Raw genomic sequence first — 13,140 nt, 5'->3', positions numbered from 1 at the left:
TATTGTTAGTTGGGTCTTGTCATCTCTGTTATTATTCTCTTTAGTTTTGTGTGGGAAGTGTTTAAGCACATAGGAGCACAATATTCACCAGCTGGGTAGCAGAGAGTTAATGTCAAGCTATACAATCTTGACAAAGTAGCTGCCCAAGTTAAACCTGTATTGAGGCACTTGCTACTCTTCATCTTCTGAGCTACTTTGGTGATGTGGTTCTTGATACTAGTTTACAATTTAGAGCTGCTCTTTGATATACTAGCTTTGTGACATTAGCCAGACAATCTCCACTGAAAAAGCTGCTGAATTTTTATGAAATGTTGGCATGATTAAAATGGAAACATGGAAATACTGTTTTTGAGATACTGGGATTAAGAATCCGACTTTCCCAATAATCACTGATGGCTGACATTGCTCAATTCAAGTTGTCCTCAATCATATTGAAGTTTCTGACTCTTGAAGTCAGGCAGATGTCATCAATACTCGAATTTTCTGGAGTTATAGGAGATAGATTATTTGTATGACCTATACATGAACAACGTCATATTGCACATCAGTGTGTTTCCATGCTTTGCATGAAGGTTGTAACTAATTATCTTATAGCCTACTGACAAGGAAGGAAGTTGTTTGCATTTGTTTCTTAGAGGTCAATATTATTGACATCATGAGAGGACACAAGTTCCCTATTATTGAGCAATTTGCAGTTGTCAGTCCTCGATGTTAAGTTGAAGGTTGAAAAGTGCTCCAGTAGCAGTGTAACCAAGATCATGGTTGTCCAGATTTGATCTGTTGTTTCCTGCTTTGATTTCCCCTGAAGGGTAATCATAGTAGCAGCATTGCACCCCATTATGCCAAGTCACCAATCTCACCCACACTCCTACAGGAACATGCCCATTGGGCAGCCATCCACTAATGTTGCTTCACATCTCCTTTACAATAAGTCCGACCATCACTGGCTGAGGGCTGGGGAAGACAGAGAGTTGTTCACAGCACAGGAGAAAGCCAATTAGCCCATTCAGTATGTGTCAGCTTCTTGTGAAGCAATCCAGTCAGTCCCACTACCAGTCCCCATATCCCTCCAAGTTTATTTCCTTCAGGTGCCCATCCACTTTCTTTTTGAAACCACTGCTTGTTTCCACTTCCACCACCCTCATACACAGCGAGTCCCAGGATGTCACCACTTGCTGTGTAAAAAAAGTTATTCCTCATATTCCCCCTGCATCTCCTGCCCAAAATCTTAAATCTTTGCCCTCTAGTCCTTTTACCATCAGCTAATGTGAAAGCTTTTTCCTTGTTTACCTTATCCAAGCCTGTCATAACCTTGTACTCTTCTGTCAAATCTCCCCTCAATCTCCTTTGCTCCAAAGAGAACAGCCCCATCCTTTCTAACCTAACTTTGTAACTAAACCTCCTTCCAGTGCCCCCAACCCACACCCCCCTCCCCAGTCCCTGGAACCATTCTGGTAAATCTCCTCTGGCTATCACATCTTTCCTAAAGCATGGTGACCAGAACTGGACACGATACTGTAGTTGGGGCCTAACTAGAGCTTTATAAAGGTTCAGCATAACTTCCCTGCTTTTGTACTCGATCTCTGCGTTGAGTTGCGTTATGTCATATTCACTCCATGTTGGCTACGGGCAGACTGCAACCTGAGGAGACTAAGTGCACCTCGAGAGTGAATCATGCCCCCAAAACAACAGTTCTGTGGATTGCATCTTACTCTGCCAGAATCTATCATATTAACAAAATACAACTATACAACAATAATAACAACTTGCCTTCATACAGCATCTTTTAACATAGTGAAATATCCTTATCTCTGTTACCTCTTCCGGGTCTGCAACAATCCAAGGTACCCACGCTCCTCCAATTCTGGCCTATTGCACAATTTTAATCACTCCACCTTTGGTGGCCGTGGTAGCTGCTTAGGCCCAAAGATCTGGAATTCCCTTCCCAAACTTCTCCATCTATCACTCTCCCCCACTTTAAGTTGCTCTTTAAAACCTACCTCTTTTTGAGCAAGCAACCTGTCCTAATATATCTTCATGCAATTCAGTGTCAAATTTTGTCTCATAACACACCAGTGAAACATCCTGGATGTTTTTATTTCATTAAAGATGCTGTATAAATGCAATCTGTTGTAGAATTACAGGTTTGTGTTGGCTGTAGCATGAGATGGATTGTTGATTTATTCTGTATTCTAATACTCAGTGGGCTTCTTTGCATTCCAGGTTAATTTGGTTAAGCCCCAAAAACTGGCATGGGGATCGCAAAGCATGATTAACCTACGCCCATTCATTGCATTCAGGCAGAATGTTAAATAGGTGCTGCCTGCTGACTTCCATGATTGCTGCATGCAACCAGCACTCCTCACATGGTTCATAGCCTGGACCCATCAACAGTGGGCTCAATAAGTGATGAGCGCCCTTAAAGGTAAACTTTAAGGGGGAGGGGTGCATTTTAGCTGCTGAAAGTTGCTTCTGAAGATTCTTTCAAGATGGCTGAACATGTGAGAAAACATGCACCAATTGGTTTGGTGCTAAATCGTTGGAGGTCTTGGTGCAAGATTTGATGAGAATGAGAGACATCCTGTATTCGCAGGAGGCTAGGAGGCCTCAAAATGTATGTTCGGGAGGCAGTGGGAAGAAATTAATGGCAGAAGCCCCAAGAACAAAGATGCAGTGCGGGAAGAAGTTTAACAATTTGACACAAGTTGTGAAGGTGAGTGAGTTCAATCTTCAAATGGAACACCTTACTAACTGCACCACCACTCACATCCACTGCTCAGTTCTCTACACCCCATCACCCACCAACAATTTCTATCAATTAGTACTCAACCCTTCATTCATTTGTTTCATTTCTCCTTCACACATTTGTAAGACTCTCACACACAACTCACAACTCGCACACATTGGTGGTGTTCAGCCATGACAACCCCTTCACATTAATGTATCTGCAGGACATTGACAGACACACTCCCCTCTTTCTTGCGGAGAAGGTGATGCATAACAGCAGGTAGCAGGAATGGACAGGAGGAGGATATTTTAACCACCTCTTCACCCCCATGAAGATGACAAGTGCTGGCCATCTTGAGAAGGGGCATCACTAAGCCCATGGCCACTGGCAGGCTGGAGGGGTTGATGAAAAGGGATCTGCAGAGCTAATTTTACATATCTCTTCCCGCTTCTCCCTCATCTCACAATATTTTTGGACCCACAAGCTTTAGATGGTATAAGCACACACTTCTTACTTTCTCCTCATCCTGCACCACAACCCAACCCTTGTCACTTTTTCCATTACAGATACCCAGAGTTTGAACCTTCCCAATCAGAGGTGAAAGAAGAAGACTGGGAAGATGAAACACTCTCACTTGATCTCACAGTCACCAGCTTAAGGCACTGATGCAGTATTTTAGCAGCTAGGATAATGGAGGGATCTCTCCACATGGTGAGACACTGGGCACAAGTGCACAGGAGCCAGGGCAGGGGTAAAGGATATTGCAGGTCCCAGCCTGCCAGAGGATGAAGTCTCACACTAGCTTTGCTGCAGAGAAGATGAATGAGGATTTCAAGGCCAGGTTACAGAAGAAGGCTGATGGGCATAAAACCAACCAAATGTTTGCTGCATTGGAAAGCCTGTCTAAAACTGACGCACAATGTCAAGGAGCATTGAGGATTCTAGCTCCATCTTGGCACAGGCCTTTGCACAGAGCATGGAGGCCATCTTTTCCAACATGGAATGGGTGGTCAATTATTAGTGTCACCTGTGAACCCCACAATAATAAAGTGTTTGATGGCCAATGTGACAGCTTGTGTTGCAGCACAAACAACTTCCAATGCAGCAAATGTTACTGCCATCAAAGGTCAGAGTGCTGCGGTGAAGCTCAGACTGCTGCCATTGTGTCTCTGGTTACCACTGTTCAAAGGTGCTTCTGGGGTGTCTCAACAGTCCGTCAATATGTTCTAGCTCTAACACATTAGGAGCTTTGCTGAGACGCACCTCAGAAGAGTGGCAGTGGTTCCATGGAACATGAACCTGCTGTGCTCCCTCAGCATGGCAGCATTCCTGCTCCTACCCCTGCCACTCAGGCAGTGCCCTTGCTGTTACCTACTAGCTGGCGAGTTCAGGCTTCTGCACTCAAAGCCTAGGCAGTGAATCTAAAGCCAAGCCCTCTAAATCCAGATCCAAGGCCGCCTGCACTCTCCTCAATTGGAGATCAGCAGCCTTCTATCAACATGCTGCATCTACTGGAGAGGTGCCTTAGACTAGGATAGGGCAAAGGCAAATGATAAACAGGCAGTCAAGGAATGTATGAAGCTGATTAATTTATTTTGAGTGAGTTTATAAAATTGGATTGGAATGCATATTTTCCAGTTTTTTTTTTGTGTTGCTGGAAGGGTGATGTGATGGGCTGTGATAGAGGAGAGGTAAGGAGAGTGGGACTGTCGATGAATGTAGAACTCTTGGTGGGGTTACTGGTGTCATTCATGAATAATGTGGCCACATAGAGCCCAGGTAGAAATAAGCTGTAGTTTCACTGTAGTCTCCTTCCTCTTCATGCTCCTGCTTCTCAGCTTTTTGCCTGATAGGTGGCGGCAGCAGCAGTAATAACCAGGTTGCGCAACATGCAGCATGCCATAAAATATCTTGATACCCGCTCAGATGAGTACTGAGGGATCTTCCAGAGCAGTTCAGGCTCTTCAGCAGCAGCATTGCTTAAGAACATGATGGAATACTCTATATTGCAGCATGGCTCTCAGTGTAGGCCTACTGTGCAAGTGTGCATGGAGTCAGGAGCCATGTCATGAGTGGATAACCCTTGCTGACCAGCAGCCAGACTTTGGACATGCAAAATACACCCAAGGAGAAAATTTGAGACCTGGGTGGAACTTTCTGTGCCCGCTGGCGTCAGGCGTGCTAGGTGGCGTAAGCAGACAATATGGCGAGAAGGGCAGAAATCAGTTTCACAACATCTTGAAATCAGTTTGCGATCTTCTGCTCAGCCCGTCAATGGTGGGCCACAATTCCCGCTATCGGACTTCGGGAACCTCATTGTAATATATCTGCATATCAGCATAAGGCCAGCCTGCCGGAATCATCACTCCCGCACCCCCAGCTGGATCGTCCGCCCACGTCTGCCTGATTGCACGCCGATGTGTTTCACAACAGCATTTGGCAGGCTGCACTTTGAGGGGAGCTCGGAGGTGAGTACACAGTAACGTTGCACAGCACTTGCCCGGGTCGCCTGTTGGACTTCAAGCTTGAGGCACATTGGAGGTGGGAGATAAGGGCTGCCCTGCAGTTGAGGCATGTTGGTGGGGTGGCAAGGCTTGCCTTGCACAAGCACGTGCTGGGTGAGGGGAGGGAAGTGGCCACACATTAGGGAAACTTTGTATAAAGTGATCATTCCTCTGCAGCTGAGATAGTCCAGACGCAGCCACATTGACATGCATGGAGTCGGGTCTCTAACTTATCTGGCCACTCAATCTGCACAGAGGCATAAAAGTACCACCAAGTGCTCCTGAACTTTTCACCCCTCAGGTACAGGCTGCAAAATATTAGTGTTTCAATGGACTGCAGAACAGTTGGATGACTGAGCATGTTGTACAATCTCCTTGCTAAATCTGGTCATGGAGCAGTCACTGCTGGAGGCTCTCACAGCCCCGTGCAATGTCATCATCCCGGTTTGAACCAGTCTCCCCATGGTTCAGGCTAACAGTCCAGCCTTGCAGCGTGGGTTAGGAGAATGCCTGTGCCAGATCTGAGAACACAGCATACAGTCCAATGGGCAAAGCTGCCGCCAATCGGTCAGGTGGAGTGGGGCGGAGGTGGATGGAGTTTCGGGCAGCCATGCAGCGCACTAAACTCTGGCCATCCAAGCGGTGGCCAGCACTCTTTAGGATGCGTTAAGAGGACTTCAGACTTAACCAAGAGGGGTTCTTAGTACACTCATGCTAACCCTCATGTTTCTCTCTTTCATCCTGCAGGAAGAGTACATCAGGAGCATGGAGCCTGGTGACCTAACTGTGTGCCTCGTCGAAAAGACAACAGAGAAGAGAGTGATGGAGGCACCTGGCTGTGCAGAGGGAGGAGCAGCACCCTCAGGTGGGAAAGTGGGAATATCAGGAGCAGGAGATGTGGTGACTTTCCTTCTGAGACTCGTTGGCATTCCAAACCCTCTTCGCCCTACAAAGGAAACTAAACAGCTTAGCTTTACGGACCTCTTAATTCACTGCTGCTCCAAGCATTAAACACTTCAGGGGTTAATTTCCAAACGTTGAAAACACACACTAAATGTAAGCCTAATAAAACTAGCCTGTTTGAAAGTCTGGATTTAGCATCGAATTTTGGGCTGCTTGCTGATTTACCATAATTTGAACTTGCTTAGAAATATTAAACCAGAAACCTGCAGGTTCCCCACTCAAATGCTGATTAGGCACAATTTTTGTGGAGGAGCTGGGTTCCTCGCATCCACTCCCACTAAAGATGGCAGAGTGCCCTGGTTGGCACACAACAGCTGTAAGGTGGTTTAGGCACCAAAGGAGAGGATGCACAGGTTCTTGGATGTGGCACTGGAGGTCCTGGTACAGGACGTCCAGAGGAGGGGTGATGTACTGTACCCGCATGGGATACAGAAGGCGCTACTTTGCCCTTCTCACTGTCCTGTCTCTCTCCTGCAGTGGCTGCTGCTGCTCTGCCTGACCTCTTGGCCTCCTCCCATTCTTTGTCCAGATCAAGGAGGCCCTTAGCAAGGTGCCTGTGACCAAGCACTCTCCTTCTCCTGGTGACTCCTGTGTGGTGTTCAGTGAGATGGAGTAGCACAGCGCTCACTCTTTTTAGGTGAAGTCCTTGGAGAATTTCCAGAATGGTTATTGCCTGAGTGTTGGTGAAGTCTTGACAAATTGTCCCAGGAAGTCTCCCAAAGTGCTTCAGAAGTCCTCTCCACAGCTCCAGCAATAATGAACATGAAATAGTGAGCATCCCTTTAAGCAATTAGATATCAATGCTATGTTTACCCCCAACAAGCTGATCACTGTTCGGAGAGGGTGTTAGTTGAAGTACTAACCAGCAAAATGCTCTGCAGCTTCTTTAATATGCATTAGCAGGTATTTTAAGTAGTAATCAGCTGTTTAATAAGCCTCCATATGGCTGTTCGAAGCGTTAGCTTTAACACCTTCACCAAGCTCTTGTGCATTTCAGCTTAAGGCCCCATATTTGCCACTCTAGATGTTCTTTAGCAGCTAAAGTATTTGGTGAAAATTGCCCCCAAGACCTTGGAACTAAACCATGTGAAAAATAGAATGTTGAAACTTAGTGTAATCAAAATGAACTTCAACCCATCCACTTTAACAGATTAAAACACTTACTTTAACTGGATTAATGCCTGCATTTAAAAAGAAACAGATTAAAGAATTTAATTTGCATGCGTTAAGAATTTGCAAATCTTCATATTTTCATTACCGAGCTACTCAGTATGATTAGAAAAAGAACACTTAATTCTCTCTAAATAAGAATCGCTAAACATTTCTCCAATTTTCATAGAATGTTAGAAGCTGACTTCCACGATTCCTATTTAAGTAAGGACAGATTTCATAATAACTTTCTAAATGTCCTATTGGGGGCGTTTTTAACTTGCAGGTGCTCTAGGAGCATGGGGGAAACCTAGGGGGCTTATCTTGGGTACGGAGGGCAGTCTGTTCCTTGACCCTGGGCTGAGGAAGGGAGCGGGGGTGGGGTTGTCCCGGTGCAGGGGAGTCGGATCCCCGAACATGGGGGTAGGGGGTACCAATCACTGGTCCCAGGGGGCGTCTGATCCAAAAGAGAAACTTTGTATGGAGGGGATGGATTGGTTGGCGAGGGAGCTGGCAGCTGGGAGGAAGGATCTCCTGATCCTCCTGGCCCAGAAAGAGTGTTTTGAAGCACTTCTGCAATGAGTACTTTATGGTGTCTAGAATCAATATTGTGAGGGCAACTTCATTAGTGGCCAGAATTTATTGAGAACACTGTGGCTGGAATCTTCATGGCAGGTGGGGGACATTATGGTGAGAAGGCCGAAAATTGGTTTCACGCTGTCTTGAAACCAGTTTGCAATCATCCGCTCCACCCGTCAATGACAGATTGCGTTTCCTGCTGCTGCACATCGGGAACGTGATTTTAATACATTTGCATTCAATTAAAGCCCTGCTCACCGGAATCATCCCCCCACGCTGGATCATCCAGGCCAACATGTTTCACAATGTACATAAGCGACATGCAACTGGCGAGCTGCACTTCGCTTGGGACTTCAAGATTTGTTTGCTTACCTTTCTTCGCACAGCACTCACGATCATCAGCGGCAGGCTTCACAGGCAGGACCACATCACTTTTGGTGGGGGGGTGGTGCGGGGGGGGGGGGTGGGGGGGGCGGGCACATGGGCAGGCCTCTATCTACCAGATCAACCGTAAGGCAGGGGTGGCTTTTCAACAACTGCAGGGCTAGGGCTTGCTTGGGAAGGGGGAGAAGTGGCCTCAGGCAAGGGAAGAGGCCGCAGGGCGAGGGCTGTACGTTGATCTGTGCAAGTGGCCTCAAGGTGGTGAGGGTTGAGGAGGCAGTCCCCAGAGGAAATGAGGCCAGATGGAGATGTGAGGGTGTGTGTGAGAGAGTGAGTGATGATGTCCCTTGAGCTGGCAGTGAGTGAGATGCCAGTGAATGTGTGATGGCCTTGTGAGTGGGTGAGTTTAGAGTGCTAAGATGGTTGCCTTACCCTGGCGGCACAGATGAGATCATTCATCTGTTTTCTGCACTGGATGGCTGACCTCTTGTGTGTACAATGTGTGTAGCATTGGCACTGACCACCTCCGCCACCGCCTCCCAGGCCGGAGTGGTGAGACTGATGGGCCTCCTGTGGCCAGAGCGGAGGTAGGGGACATCGCGTTGGGCCTCCACAGCATCCAGATGGCATCCCAGGGATGCGTCACTGAATCAGGGAGCTGCACTCTTCTTGGCTTTTGGGGCCACGTCTTCACCGGAGCACTGCAAGCATTGAGAATGTGCGCACGGATACAGTTTCAATATGGCGCCCTGTATCAGGAAATGACGAGGTAACAGCAAATTGGAAGTTGTCCGCCAGTGAGACAGCGTGTTTCCTGTGGCTGCATAACTAATGAGGTGGGAATGGGACAATACGGCGCAAAAACCCGCCATTGTGGCCGGCGGGTAAAACAACTTCTTTCCCACCTGTTACTGCACTTTGTGCAAATCTGGGAGGATTCTGCCCTGTGGTTGTCTCCTTTTGCAACTAGTATCAATGTACAAGAATCATTTTTCCAGTATTACTGCACTTAACTGAATAGCTACAGCTAGGACTTGGTAATGAAAGGGTTAACATATTCCATACAATATTTGGTGTAACTAAATTTACAAGTGAAATGAACGTAATTGTTTGATTCAGATATAGGAGAGCTGTTAACACTATAGGGACAATGTATCCCTAGGCAAGACCAGGAAATACAGACCATTGGCTGACTTGTTGTTTCAAAAGAAACCCTGATGTGCAAATGTTTAATCAAGAAACCTTCTTTATATACCCAGCTGATTAGAAATGAGCAGTGTTTCCAAGTTTTGAAGGCAGATTTATTGAGAAAGCATACAAAGTGCCTATTTTTAATGCTGGATGCTAAAAAAATAATCTGGCAATATGTATTTGTATAGTTTAGTACAAGCTCTGACCTTGATGAGCATTGATTTGATGGGTTAGACTGCTTTATTGGCTTTCATCCTCATAAGATTAAAAAAAGGAAAGTTTCTGTCTTGGATTTTAGAAGAAACATGTCAGGGTCCGATTGTTCTCAACAATAACCTGTATTTATATAACATTTTAATGTAATGAAACGCCCCAAGGCATTTCACAGGAGCATTATCAAATGAAGTATGACACCCAGCCACATATGGCGATATTAGATCAGGTGACCAAAAGCTTGGGTCCAAGGGGTAAGCTTTAAAGTGTGTCTTAAAGGAGGAAGGCGAGGCGAAGGGGTGTAGGGAGGGAATTCCGGACCTTGGGACCACAGCAACTGAAGGAACGGCCACCAATGGTGGAACAATTATAATCGGGGATGCTCAAGAGGCCAGAATTAGAGGTGCACAGATATCACAGAGGGTTGTGGGGCTGAAGGAGATTACAGAAATAGGGAGGGCCAAGGTTATAGAGGGATTTGAAAACAAGGATGAGAATTTTAAAGTTGAGATGTTTCTTGACTGGGAAACAATGTAGGTCAGTGAACAGGGTGAAAAGGAAATGGGACTTGTTGTGAATTAAGATACAGGCAGCAGAATTTTTTTTGTTCTTTCGTGGGATGTGGGCATCACTAGCTAGAGGCATCATTTATTGCCCATCCCTAATTTCCCTAGAGAAGGTAATGGTGAGCTGCCTTCTTGAGCCGCTGCAGTCCACGTAGTTAGGCACTGTTTGGAAGGGAGTCCCAGGATTTTGACCCAGCGGCGTTGAAAGAACAGCGCTATAATTCCAAGTCAGGATGGTGAGTGACTTGGAGGGGAATTTGCATTTGGTGATGTTCCCATACATCTGCTGCCCTTTTCCTTCTAGGTGGTAGAGGTTGCAGGTTTGGAAGGTACTGTTGAAGAAGTCTTGGTGAGTTATTGCAGTTCCCCTTTCGATGGTACACATTGCTGCCACTGTGCCTCGGTGGTAGAGGGAGTGAATGCTGAAAGTGGTGAATGGGGTGCCAGTCAAGGGAGCTACTTTGTCCTGGATGGTGTTGAGCTTCTTGAGTGTTGTTGGAGCTGCAGTCATCCAGGCAAGTGGACAGTATTTTGTATGACCTCAGGTCTACAGAGGATAGAATGTTGCAGACCAGTCGGGAATGCATTGGAATAGTCAAGTCTAGAGGCGACGAAGGCATGAATGTGCATTTCAGCAGCAGATGAGACAGGGCAAAGTTGGGCAATGTTACGGAGGTGGAAATGGGCATCTTTGTGATACCACGAGTATGAGGTTGGAAGCTCATTTCGGGATGAAATGTGACACCAAGGTTGTGAATAGACTGGTTTAATCTCAGACTGTTGCCAGGGAGAGAGACAGAGTTTGCAGCTGTGGAAGAGTTTGGTGAAGGGGCCAAAAACAATGGCTTCAGCCTTCCCAATACTTAATTGGAGGAAATTTCTGCTCATCTAGTATTAGTTAATTATCGTTAAGACAGGATTCCAAAAGTTATTGAGGCTCTTGAGGAAATTTGGTGTAATAGTACAAAAATATGCAAGATATTAGCTTTAGATTAGATGTGAGGAGGCTGAAGAGCCAGGAAAGAAGATACTTACAGGTGTGTCGCGGAAATCGGAGTGAACACTCAGACCCAGGAGGTTTGTCTCGGAAGCCTTTATTAACCGTGATATCACGGAGAGCCCAGTAGCATACAAGATAGCTAGCTGACACTCTGAGGAAGCATCAGAGCACACACATATTTATAGTAGAGGTTGTACATATCAAAGAGCTTGAAGGTGATAAGACTGTCTAACTTTCAATGATCAATTACATTGAGAATCATTGTCACACAATTAGTCTACTCTAAGTTTATGACTATACAGGATATTGGGGGAAGCTCACGTAGTAATAAAAAGTGAGACAGAGAATAGATAACCATGCTTGACCTTATCTTTAGTGCTAGGGGGTGTACACTCTAGAGAACAGGTGACCATTGCTTGATCCTGTCTCCTTGTGTTGGGGGCAGACATCCCAACCCCATTTCAAGGACTCCAGGAAGCCTGCCCATGACACTCCCCTTTCTCCCCTCCTGCTCAATTAGCTGGCAGCTGCAGGTGTGCCTGCTAGAACAAAAGAGGGAACTGTGCTGTAGTATTCCACTATGGTGCTAACGAGAGAGGGAACTGTGCTGTAGTATTCCACTATGGTGCTAACGAGAGAGGGAACTGTGCTGTAGTATTCCACTATGGTGCTAACGAGAGAGGGAACTGTGCTGTAGTATTCCACTATGGTGCTAACTGTTTAACCCTTAGTTGACCTGTAGATGTATTTTATTCTTCCACAATCCCTCCTTATTAATCTTTCAGGTTAATACCAATGAGGAATAGTATCTTCATCATCATAAGGGGGCTCATAACCATAAGGGAAAGGCCGATCCCTGGTAGGGTAAACCTTTTCTCTCCACCAGTGGGTTTCACTGGGGCCAGTGCGCATCAATTGAGGGACAACTGGAGCTCCTCCTAATCCAGTAGAGACACTGTTAATAACCTGGGAACAGCAAATCCGCAAAGCAATACATGCACGAAACCCTATAACACATGCTACGACCAACCCAATTAAAACGTATAGCAACCAACTTCCCCAACCGGAGAACCAGCCTAGTATTACAGACCACCAAGAATCTTTTTTTATAAAAATTACTCAAAACTTCCGTTTCAATACATAATACAAGTTAGATCACTTGGTAACAGCTGCTATATTGTTGCCGGACAATGTCTTTTACAGTGAGTGGCGTGGACCCTGTCTTCCTTCCCTTTAATCTTCAGGGCTGTTCGAGTTGTTAGCAGCAAAAGGTAGGGTCCTTTCCACCCTCTCACGCAATTCAGCTGCTGTTTTGCATAGAGGAAAATGAGTACAAATCCAACATTTAGTCTGATTAACTTGCGAGGCTGCGGCCTGCATTCGTTGAACCGCAGAATTGGTATTCCATGCTCCCGCAAGGACCACGCAGGACAGGATCCAAATCAGAGTCAGCATTCCGACAGCTCAGTTAAAGTTCTTGCACAAGCCGTCCGAAGTCAGTGTCCGCTTGACGTGCGATGCGTGGATCCACAAGGGCGTCCTTCAACCTTTACGGCCATATGGGTGGTGAGCAGGACTTGGAAAGGCCCTTCCGATCGAGGTTCCAAACAGTTCTTTCTCCTGAAGGTCTTTACTAGGACTAGGTCCCCGGGCTGGTATTGATGGCAGTCTTCAATGGTGGGCTTTTTCTGAGCTTCTACTACCTGTATATGCAAGCTCTTGAGAGAATTAGTGAGCACTATACAGTATGTAATCATTCCCTCATCCATAGCGTGCATGTCCATTTCCCTAGCAGACAAGGGTGGGGTCACTGGGAGGCGCATAGGACATCCCATTACAACTTCATAAGGAGAGAGGGAGGTGGTA

This window comes from Cetorhinus maximus, chromosome 6, assembly GCF_964194155.1.
Source record: "Cetorhinus maximus chromosome 6, sCetMax3.hap1.1, whole genome shotgun sequence".
Taxonomy (NCBI): Eukaryota; Metazoa; Chordata; class Chondrichthyes; order Lamniformes; family Cetorhinidae; genus Cetorhinus; species Cetorhinus maximus.
Note: the sequence above shows the minus strand (reverse complement) of the source record.